The sequence below is a fragment of the Coenobita brevimanus genome, chromosome 116, assembly GCF_032717465.1.
Source record: "Coenobita brevimanus isolate Jiangsu-jjx chromosome 116, ASM3271746v2, whole genome shotgun sequence".
Taxonomy (NCBI): Eukaryota; Metazoa; Arthropoda; class Malacostraca; order Decapoda; family Coenobitidae; genus Coenobita; species Coenobita brevimanus.
The window spans coordinates 20225156-20236135 of NC_137069.1; positions in this window are offsets into that span (position 1 = coordinate 20225156).

Below are 10980 nucleotides of genomic sequence, written 5' to 3' on the forward strand. Positions count from 1 at the left end.
TCCAAGGAAGGAAGGGAGGGAGGGAGGGAGGGAGGAAGGAAGGAAGGAAGGAAGGAAGGAAGGAAGGACGGACAGAGAAGGAGAAGGAGGAGGAGGGGAATAAGAAAAGAGTGGGAAGAATAAAACAGGACACAAACAAGTCCAAGAAACTAAAAGAAAGGAAGACCGGGCAGACGGACAGGCGGAGAAGGAGCAGGAGGAGGAGAATGTGAATGAAAATAAGACACCAAACAAACAAGAAACCAAACAAATACTACAGGTTCCAATCACAGTATCCAACCATCTCAGTATTGTTTTCTGCTATAATCTTCACCTCTTATCATACTCTTATCTACAGTTCCAAGTCAGTTCAGAAGCAGGAGTCTTCAATTTTCTTCGGCCATCTTATTTTTTCCTTCCGATATATCCAGGTTATTTTCCCTCACCGGCACCGTCCTTCTTATCTCAGTCTGCCTCTTCTCCTCCTTCTCCTCCTCCTCCTCCTCCTCCACATCCACTTCTGCATCTCCTCTTCCTCCTTCTCCTCTTCCCCAGACACTCTCTCCCTCTCCCACTCCTATGTCAACACCCCCTCCTTACTCCTCCCCCCTCCTTCCTCGTCCTCATTCCCAGAAACTCACTCCTTCTCCCTCTCCTCTCCCCTCCGCTTCCCTCTCCCTCCCCTTCCCTCCCCTTGCCCCTCCTCCCTCCTCTTCCCCCATCTAACTTTCTTCCCACACCCACCCCCCAATTTCCTCATCTTCCGTTTCTCGTCTCTTAGGCTCTCGTTCTCCCTCTTTCTCTGGGTACTCTCTCTCTCTCTCTCTCTCTCTGTTTTTAATTATGTATAAAGTCCCCCCTGTGGCGGGGGGGGGGGGACATAATATGGCCGCACTATGGGGTGGTACTACTACTCTGCGGCCAGGTTGTGTTAGGAAGAATACTGCCACCGTATTCCCTGCGTGTCGTAAAAGGCGAATAAAAGGGGCGGGGTGAGGGGACTAGGGACCCCCTCCTCTGTTTTTTAGTTCCTAAAAAGAGACAGGCCAGAGAAAGGGATGGGGGATGGAGTTATCCCCGTACCCTGAAGATTGGGTCTATGAATGTGCGTGGATGAAGTACGATTGAGGCTAAAAGGGAGGACACTGGGAGAATGTTTGTGAGAAGAAAATTGGATGTGTTAGCTTTGAGTGAAACGAAGATGAAAGGGAAGGGTGAGTCTATGTTTGGAGGTTTGAATGGAAGATTGTCAGGTGTTGATAGAGGAAGGGCAAGAGAAGGTGTGGCCTTGATAGTGAGTCCGGAAGTACAGCAGTGTGTGATTGAATGGAAGGAGGTGTCATCGAGACTGATGTGGGTGAAAGCGAAATTTGAACGTGAGTTGTGGGTGTTTGTGAGTGCATATGGGCCTGGTAGTGAAAGGGATAAAGAAGAGAGGGAGTCTTTCTGGAATGATGTTGATGAGTGTCTGCAGAGTTTTGGAGAGAATGTGAATGTGGTAATGATGGGAGATCTGAATGCTATAGTGGGAAATGTAGCAGTTGAAGGTGTAATTGGTATGGATGGTGTGCCTGGAAGAAATGAAAATGGGGAGCGAATGATAGCGATGTGTGTTGAGCGAGAGATGGTGATTGGAAATACGCTGTTTGAGAAGAAAGCTATTTATAAGTAAACATGGGTGAGACAGGAGGGTGGAAGGGTTGTTGGTAGAGCTTTGATGGACTATGTGGTTGGTTGTGTCTAGAAATGTAATAGGAAGATTGTTGGATGTGAGAGTTCTGAGAGGGGAGGGTGGAGGTATGTCTGACCACTACCTGGTGGAGGGAAAGTTAAGAGTAGGTAAAAGATGGGTGAGGGCTAGGAGGGTTAGGTGTGGCAGGGAGGTTTTGAAAGTGAGTGAGTTGGATAAAAGAGAGAGAAAGATAGAGTATCAGGAGAAATTGAAAGATGAGTGGAACGCAGTGAAAGATCGGGAAAATGGCAGCATGGAGGAGGAATGGCAGTTATTTAAGAGTACTGTGGTGGGGCATGCAGAAGAGGTGTGTGGTGTGAGACGTGTGGGTGGTGGTGTAAGAAAAGGAAGTGAATGGTGGTGCGAGGAAGTAAGTATGGCTGTGGCTGAGAAGAGCCGTGCATATGAAGTGTGGCTGCAGAGGAAGGATGAGATTTCATATGAGAGGTATAAGGAAAAGAGGCATAGGGAGAGAAGGGCTGTGCGTGATGCTAAAGTGGCAGCAGATGAGAGGTGGGGTAGGCGGCTGACAGAGAATTTTCAACAGAATAAGAAAATGTTTTGGAATGAGGTGAAAAGGGTGCGAAAGGGAGAGTCTGGGAAGGAAGAACGAGTAAAGGCAGAGGATGGAAGGATGTTAATTGAGATGGATGCAGTAAGGAAGAGATGGGCAGAGTATTTTGAAAGATTGTTAAATGTAGAGGAGGAAAGGGTGGCTGAGTTTGTGGCGGATGGAAGGGTGCAAGGAATAAATGTGTTGGGAGAGTTGAATGATTCTTTGATCACGAAGGAGGAAGTGGAGAAGACAGTAAAGGAGATGAAAACAGGTAAAGCTGCAGGTATGGATGGGTGTGCTGTGGAATGCCTGAAGGGTGGTGGAGTGACTATTGTTGACTGGTTAGTAAGATTGTTGAATGTGTGCTTTGTGAAAAGTATGGTGCCAGTTGACTGGGCAAGTGCTTGTGTGGTCCCGTTGTATAAAGGCAAGGGTGATAAGTTTGAATGTACTAGCTTTAGGGGTATAAGTCTGTTGAGTGTTGTAGGTAAGGTGTATGGTAGAGTGTTAATTATGAGAGTTAGAGAGGGTACAGAGGGAGTGATTGGTGATGAGCAGTGTGGCTTTAGGAGAGGGAGGGGATGCGTGGATCAGGTGTTTGCGGTGAGACAAGTGTGTGAAAAGTATTTAGCGAAAGGTAAGGATGTGTTTTGGGCGTTTATGGATTTAGAGAAAGCGTATGATAGAATTGATAGGGAGGCTTTGTGGACTGTTTTAAGATTGTATGGACTTGATGGTAGGTTACTAAAAGGGGTGAAAAGTTTTTATGTAAATAGTAGAGCGTGTGTAAGAGTGGGAAATGCTGTGAGTGATTGGTTTCCTGTGAGAGTGAGGCTGCGACAGGGATGTGTGATGTCGCCTTGGTTGTTTAATATTTACATGGATGGTGTTGTAAGGGAGGTGAATGCAAGAGTTTTAGGTGGAGGTCTGAGTCTGGTGAATGTTGATGGTGGAGAGTGGAATCTGAAGCAGCTGCTGTTTGCAGATGATACTGCACTGGTGGCTGATTCAGAGGAGAGATTGAGACAGTTGGTAGAGGAGTTTGGAAGGGTGTGTGAAAGGAGGAAATTGAAAGTAAATGAGAATAAGAGTAAAGTGATGAAGTGTACGAGGTTGGTAGATGGTAGGGGGATGAATACAGTTTTGAATGGCGAGTTGCTTGAGGAGGTAGAGTGTTTTAAATATCTAGGGTCACATGTTGCTGTGGATGGAAGAATAGATGCAGAAGTGAAGTTTAGAATAAATGAAGTAGGAAGTGCTGGGAGGAATGAAAAAAGTGTTTAGATGTCGTTCGCTTAGAATGGATGTAAAGAGAAGGCTGTATGAGGGTGTTGTGGTACCGACTGCATTATATGGGGCTGAAACATGGAATATGGGTGTAGCAGAGAGGAAAAGTTTGAATGTAATGGAGATGAGGTGTCTGAGGAGTATGGGTGGAGTGACACGTATGGATCGAGTGCGGAATGATGAAGTGCGAAGGAGAACTGGAGTTGTTCGGGAGATGGCTGGTAGAGTTGAGCAGAGGGTGTTGCGATGGTTTGGTCATATGGAGAGAATGGATAATGAGCGATTGGTGAAAAAGAAAACTAGATCTGATGCGAGAGGTGTAAGGCTGAGAGGAAGACCACGAATAGGATGGATGGACAGTGTGAAGAGAGCGCTGGATGCGAGAGGGATGTCTGTTGAGCAAGGAAGAGTGGCTGTGCGTGTCAGAAATAAATGGAGAGAAATTGTGAATGAATAAGTGATGACGCAGCCCTGAGGGGATATTCTCCCACATTTGGTCTGATCAGCTATTTCCGGTCAGGTGCGGGTAATAGGATGAGTTTATTATGATGTGGCTCTGCTGTCAGGCCCTGCTGCGGATGTCACTGATTGCATTGAGCAGTTGACCCTTGTGCGGTGTGGTGCGGTGAGGATCTCTCCGTTCTCCCCTTTTGGGGCTAAGATGCGAACGAATGTGTTTGAATGGATGAGTAAATGGGGAGTGTGTCGTCCTGTCTCGGCTACCTCCCTCTCCTTGGGGGAAGCAGCCTAGGTATATAGATAGATAGATAGATAGATTAAGTATGTAGTTAATATACCATACGTTGTCTTTGTCTTCCCCCCCCCCTCTCTCTCTCTCTCTCTCTCTCTCTCTCTCTCCCTCCATACTCCTCAGGGAATTCCAGCAAAGTTCTTTTTCAGATTATACCGACGATCGTTTTCTTTTACCGTTATTATCCTCTTCGCGGTGGGTGAGGTGCCACCACCCACTCACTCGATGTAATGCTGAGGATGATTCTACACTGAAGGACAAGCCGCAAGGTTTCCTGTTTCGAGAAAACGTGTACAACACTGGGTGGTAACTATATCACCGAGAGTGTGAGCCCCTTACAACAAGGAGAGAGAGAGAGAGAGAGAGAGAGAGAGAGAGAGAAATCCCACAGACAAACGCCACATCCCTGAAACAGATCCTTGGGTTCCGTTGAGCAAAAAAAAAAAAAAGAAAAAAAAGGAAATTTCCTTCAAATAAAAGAAAAAGGAAAAAACTAGCCAAAAAATTTCCTCCTAGAAAACAAAAAAAAAGTCAGAAACTTCCTCAATAAAAATAAAAAGGAGGAAAAATTTCTTCTAAGATAAAACAGCCAGAAAACTTCCTCTAAAAAAAGGGGAAAAAAAAAAAAACAGAAAACTCTCTCCATAAAAAAGAAATAAATAAGCCCAGTCAGAATATGTTCTCCCCCCAAAAGAAAAAACACACCTAGTCAGAAAACTCCCTTCAAAAAAAGAAAAACAGCCAGAAAACTTCCTTCGAAAAAGACAAAACCGCCAGCAAACTTTTGCAAAAAAAAAGACAGAAAACTTCCTCAAAAAAGAGAAAAAGCAGCCAGAAAACCTCCACAAAAGAAAAGCAAAGCCCAGCCAAAAAACTTCCTCCCCCCCAAAAAAAAAAGATTTAGAAAACTTCTTCCCAGAATAGAAAACCCAGCCTGAAAACTTCCTCAAAACTTGGAAAAAAAAAAAAAAAACTTTCTCAATCATAAAAGAAATAAACAGCCAGAAATCTCCTAAAGTGTACCATAAAACTTCCCCGGAAAAAAGATAAAAAAGCCAGAAAGCCTCCTAAAAAAAGACAGAAAATTTCCTCCAAAAAAGAAAAAAACGGCAAGAAAACATCCTCGAAAAAGAAGGAAAAACCCAGCCAGAAAACTTCCTCAAAAAAAGAAAAAAAAAAAAAAGCCAGATATTTTGCCCCAACTACCTCGTCCATGTATCTTCGCGCTGTACAAGTTCCCCAAAAGCGCAAGTATCCGACAATTGGCTAGTAACCAAGGAGACCCATCTCTACCAACGTTTGTGTTTTTGGTAAAGCGATCACTACATTTTTTCTAACCTGGCTAAGATCCCTAACCCCTCTTAGATCAGTTGATGACCGAGTGTAGTTAGACTGGAGGGGCCATTTTAGCTAGTAACCATGGTGACTCATACCTATGGGTCATCGAATTTCATGCAATAAGACTGTGAGAGTGGGTCGGTTTCGTTAGATGAAAAGAAGTTGGATATCGTTATATTTGTGTATCTGGCTCCTTTATTTTGACTGTATTGCTATTTGTCCATATGTGTGTGTGTGTGTGTGCGTGCGTCTGTGTGTGTGTGTGTATTTCACCGGGTCGGTCGGGATCACTTGATGGTCGTGATTGTCAGCTTTTACCCTCCCGGAAGGGAGCTGAGAGCTCATATAGTCCGATCTAAGGGCAAGGCTGTGACCTTCACACACGCACACACCCGTCCCCTTGCTCAAGGGGGACATTAACCACCCACTTCGTCAGTGAAACTTTTCGCAACCTGAGCGAGGCGCGAACTCCCGTCGTGTGTGTGTGTGTGTGTGAGGGTGTGTGTGTGTGTGTGTTGTTACGGAACAGAGAGAGATAATGAACACTTCAAATGAGAAAACTAAAATCACTACTGTTCCGCAAAGTTCCAGGTTCAAAACAAAAGAGTTATGTAAAATTACAAGTTAAAGTTTAATGCTCAAACTAACAAAAAAACATTCGGGACTCATAAGGATAATGTAATGGCAAAAAACAGGTTAAATATATGGTTAACTGCAATAGCCTCTATTAACACGAAATTAGCAAGAGTAAATTTATCTAAGTCAGCCCTGACAAAATGAGAAAACCGGATAATGCTCAGTTAATGCAAGATATATTATTACAGATACAAAATATTATTAATAATGGCTGACATAAAAAACTCCACATGAATCACAAAAACCTCACCAGGCCCACGAATTAACACCTTATGCTATACAGTACAAGAACAAAATGTAATAACACTTATACTCAAATTACACAGAAGCTAGATGGTTGGAGACTTCCTGAGCACTCACAAAAATAATAACAACTGTACAGGGGAGGACAGACATGTGAACAAAATGAGGAGTAGGTCTAAGGGGCCATTAATGCGGAGACTGAGCTCATTATATAGGGGCCGGCAGAGCTTGATACAACTTGTAAGAAGGACGCGCAAATGAAGCCATAGGGGACAAAGAGTTGACACTCCTGCTCTGAACAACAGAAAGAACGACTTACTCTACTATAAGGGAAGAGAAGGGGGGAGTGAGGTAGAACATGGAAGCTTGGTCACTATGGAAGTCACGAGGCGAATCGTGATCAAACATGCAGCATACTGTACGTTAGAATTATACAAAGGATGATGAAATCATAGGCTATGTAACACCTCCCCACAAAGAAAAAAGAAACTTACAAAGGAAATTTCTTATTACTCTAAAACAATCTGTCTAAAGTCTAGATAAGCAATCTGCAATAACATTTTCTTTCCCCTTGACATGTTGTATCTCTAATGAATACTCCTGAAGAAGTTGACTCCATCTTGTCAATCTCTGATTTTTATCTTTAAACTTATTAAGGAATTTCAGTGGGTTATGATTGGTATAAATGACTATGGGGTCAAAACCAGAACACAAATAAAATGAAAAATGCTGTAAACCCAAAATCAAGGCCAAAAGCTCTTTCTTAATAGTTGAGTAGTTCTTTTGAGGTGGAGTGAACTTCTTACTGTAATAAGATACAGGGTGTTCAATACCCTGATCATCCTCTTGCAGCAAAACAGCCCCAGCTCCTGTATCACTTGCGTCAACAGCCATCTTAAAAGGCTTAGCAAAATTTGGAGTAGCGAGCACTGGTTGACTTAATAGGATAGCTTTAAGTTTCCTGAAAGAGGATTCACAGTTATCGGTCCAGACAAATTTAACTCCCTTTTCCAGTAGGTCTGTAAGTGGTGATACAAGAATTGAAAAGTTAAGAACAAATCTCCTGTAATAACCTACCATTCCCAAAAATCTTTGTAGCTCTTTCCTACTTTAAGGTCTGGGAAGATCACTTATCACCTGAACCTTAGCTGCTGGTGGTGCAACGTGTCCATCATCAATTACGTACCCAAGGTACTGAACTTTAGCTTACACTTTGATAAATTAGCTACAAGATTAGCCTGAACCAAACGCTCAAGAAATTTACTGACATGGCATAGGTGATCTTTCCAGTTGTCACTGAAGATTAATACATCATCAATATAAACAACACACCCTGCCAAACCCTCTGTTAAAACATTCATGAGCTTCTGAAATGTGGCTGGTGCATTCTTCATACCATATGGCATTACAGAACATGCAAAAGTCTTTCCTAGTGTTACAAAACATATCTCCCTAGCACGTTCAGTCATAGGTACTTGCCAGTATCCCTTTAACAAATCAAACTTACTTATGTACCTAACCTTTCCAATCTTGTCTATGCAATCTTCCACGCGAGGGAGAGGGTAAGTGTCTGTTTTGGTTATCTGATTAACACGTCTGTAGTTGATGCAAAGCCGCTGTGACCCACCTGGCTTAGGGACTAGAGTGACAGGAGAACTCCACTCGCTCTGACACGGCTCAATCATCTTGTGGTCCAACAGGTAGCCAAGCTCCTTCTGGATGAGAGGAACTTTCGCTGGGTTCACACGGTAAGGAGGCAGTTTAATTGACTTTGCGTCTCCAACATCGACATCATGCATCAACACAGTGGTTCTTCCTGGAGTGGCACGGAACACTTGCGGGTACTCCTGCAGTAATGCAGAAAACTCTTGCCTTTCCTCAGGAGCTAGATGAGAGAGCTTAGTCTGGAGATCATTCATGATATCAGGATTCTTCCCCAAACTATCACTCAGGCTCATGCTGCATGAGAGAACTTCACTTGCAGACTCGGGTGGAACAGCTACAGTGCAGACTGGGTTATTTTCGTCCCACCTGTGACATAACTTTAGCATGTTGATGTGACAAAGTTGCTTGTTCTTTCTACGATCTGGTGTGGCGATGACATAGTTGACATCACTGAGTTTCTTCTCCACGAAATAAGGACCACTAAACTTGGCTTGAAGAGGTTGCCCATGCACCGGTAGCAGAATCAAAACCTGATCTCCTGGCTGAAAGTGGCGTAACCTGGACTTCTTATCATATCAAGTCTTCATCTTCTCCTGAGCAGCTCCTAAATTCTCTCTCGCCAGCTGTAAAGCAGTTGATAGCCGTTCTTTGAACTTCATCACATACTCCAGCAGGTTGACGTCATCTTCCTCCGACAGCCAGCATTCCTTGAGTAGCTTAAGGGGTCCTCTTACTTCATGGCCAAACAGTAGTTCAAAGGGTGAGAAGCCCAGTGATTCATTTGGAGATTCTCTTGCGGCAAATACAACGAATGGAAGACCTTTATCCCAGTCTTTCTGATGTTCCAAACAGTATTTCCTGAGCATCGATTTGAGTGTTTGATGATATCTCTCCAACGCTCCTTGGGTCTGGGGATGGTAAGCTGAAGACGTGATCTGGGTGATGCCCAACTCTTGCAGAGACTGCTTGAAAACATTTGACATGAAATTACTTCCCCGGTCTGACTGTACCTCCTTGGGCAGACCAAACTTGGTGAAGAACCCTAGCATTTCCTTAACCACGTTCTTTGCTGAGATATTTCTAAGTGGAATGGCTTCAGGATAACGAGTAGCCATATCAATCAGGGTCAACACATAAGAAAATCCTGAAGAAGTCTTAGGAAGAGGGCCCACAATATCCACCAACACACGGGTGAAAGGCGCCTCAAAAGGAGGAATGGGAACTAGAGGTGCAACCTTTTCGGTCTGATTACACTTCCCCACAACTTGACAGGTGTGACAAGACTTACAATAACAGGAAACATCTCTGAAGATACCTGGCCAGTAGAAGTGTTTCAAAATGCGTGCCACAGTCTTCCTCACTCCAAGGTGTCCTGCCAAACTGGAATCATGAGCCACTCTAATGATATCCTGCCTACAAACACGAGGGATGACAACTTGATGTACAACCTCCCATTCACAGTCGGCTGATGCTGTTGGGGGTCTCCACTTCCTCATAAGTACTCCTGACTTTATATAATAACAAGTAAAAGCACCAGCTGACTCTTCCTCACTGCAAGCAGAGTTAGCTAGACCTTTCAACTCAGGGTCAGCAACCTGCAACTCAACCAACTCTTGACGAGACAAATTATCAACACTACGGGGTACTGCCTCATCTGGCGAGTAGTCCAAATTTGCAAGAAATGTGTCAGCTAGGATAACATCATCATCATCATTATCCTCTTAGTCACCAGTAACTTTAGACTTAGCCCTAGTGACAACACATGCAGAGAACACGTCAGGGATATCACAATCCTGGGTCGCAGTCACTGGTTCACTAGACAACTGAGGAGCTGGACACACTTGACTTCCACCAATATCATTTCCAAGTAAGAAAGTTACACCTGACATTGCGAGTGTCTCAATCAACCCAACCATAACGGAACCATTTACAAAACCAGACTCTAAACTCATTCTGCACAGAGGGACAGAGAAGTAATTATTCCCTACACCTTGTAAGATTACAGTTTCATCAGAGGAATTAACATTAGAGCCTAGAACACTGGTCAGGATAAGGGATTGGCAAGCACCTGTATCACGATATATTTTAACTGATTTCCTGTTATTACTGTCCAAAGGACTGACAAAACCATCAGACAGGAAATTAGCACATGAACTCTTGAGAGTGTCACCCACGTTACTGCTCAAAAGAGGAGCTTCATCATGAGAATTTAATTTACCCCTCAAAGCAGGTTCAGTTAACTCGGTTAAAGAATTCTGAGAACTCTCAAGGGTGGACACTAGACCAATTGACTGAATATTTAAAGACTCCTTTTTGTTCACATCATGCTGTCTCCTGAAACATTTCTCCGTAGTATGACCAAGCTTACTACAATAAGTACATTTACTTTTCTGAAATCTAGAGATGAAGCTGGTATTTACTTCCTGAGAAACATCATCTTTATTCTCTTTCCTGTTACCTGTACTCTGAGTAGAGGCAACGTACTTACTCTCAGCTTTCCTTTTTTCTTTAGAATATCTCTTGTGAGTGAGAACACATTCATCAGCTAAAACTGCAGCATCAGACAAATTATCTATTCTTTTCTCATCAAGATATAGGCTTATATCTTTATTAATACACCTTTTGAAGTCCTCTAGCAAAATCATCTGCTTAAATTTGTCAAAATCAGAATCCACATTCTTAGAAATTAACCACTGCTCTAACAGATCTTCTTTGATTTTTGCATACTCAACATGGGATTGCTTATCTTGCCTATAAGTTGTCCTAAATTTTACTCTATAGGCTTCAGGAACA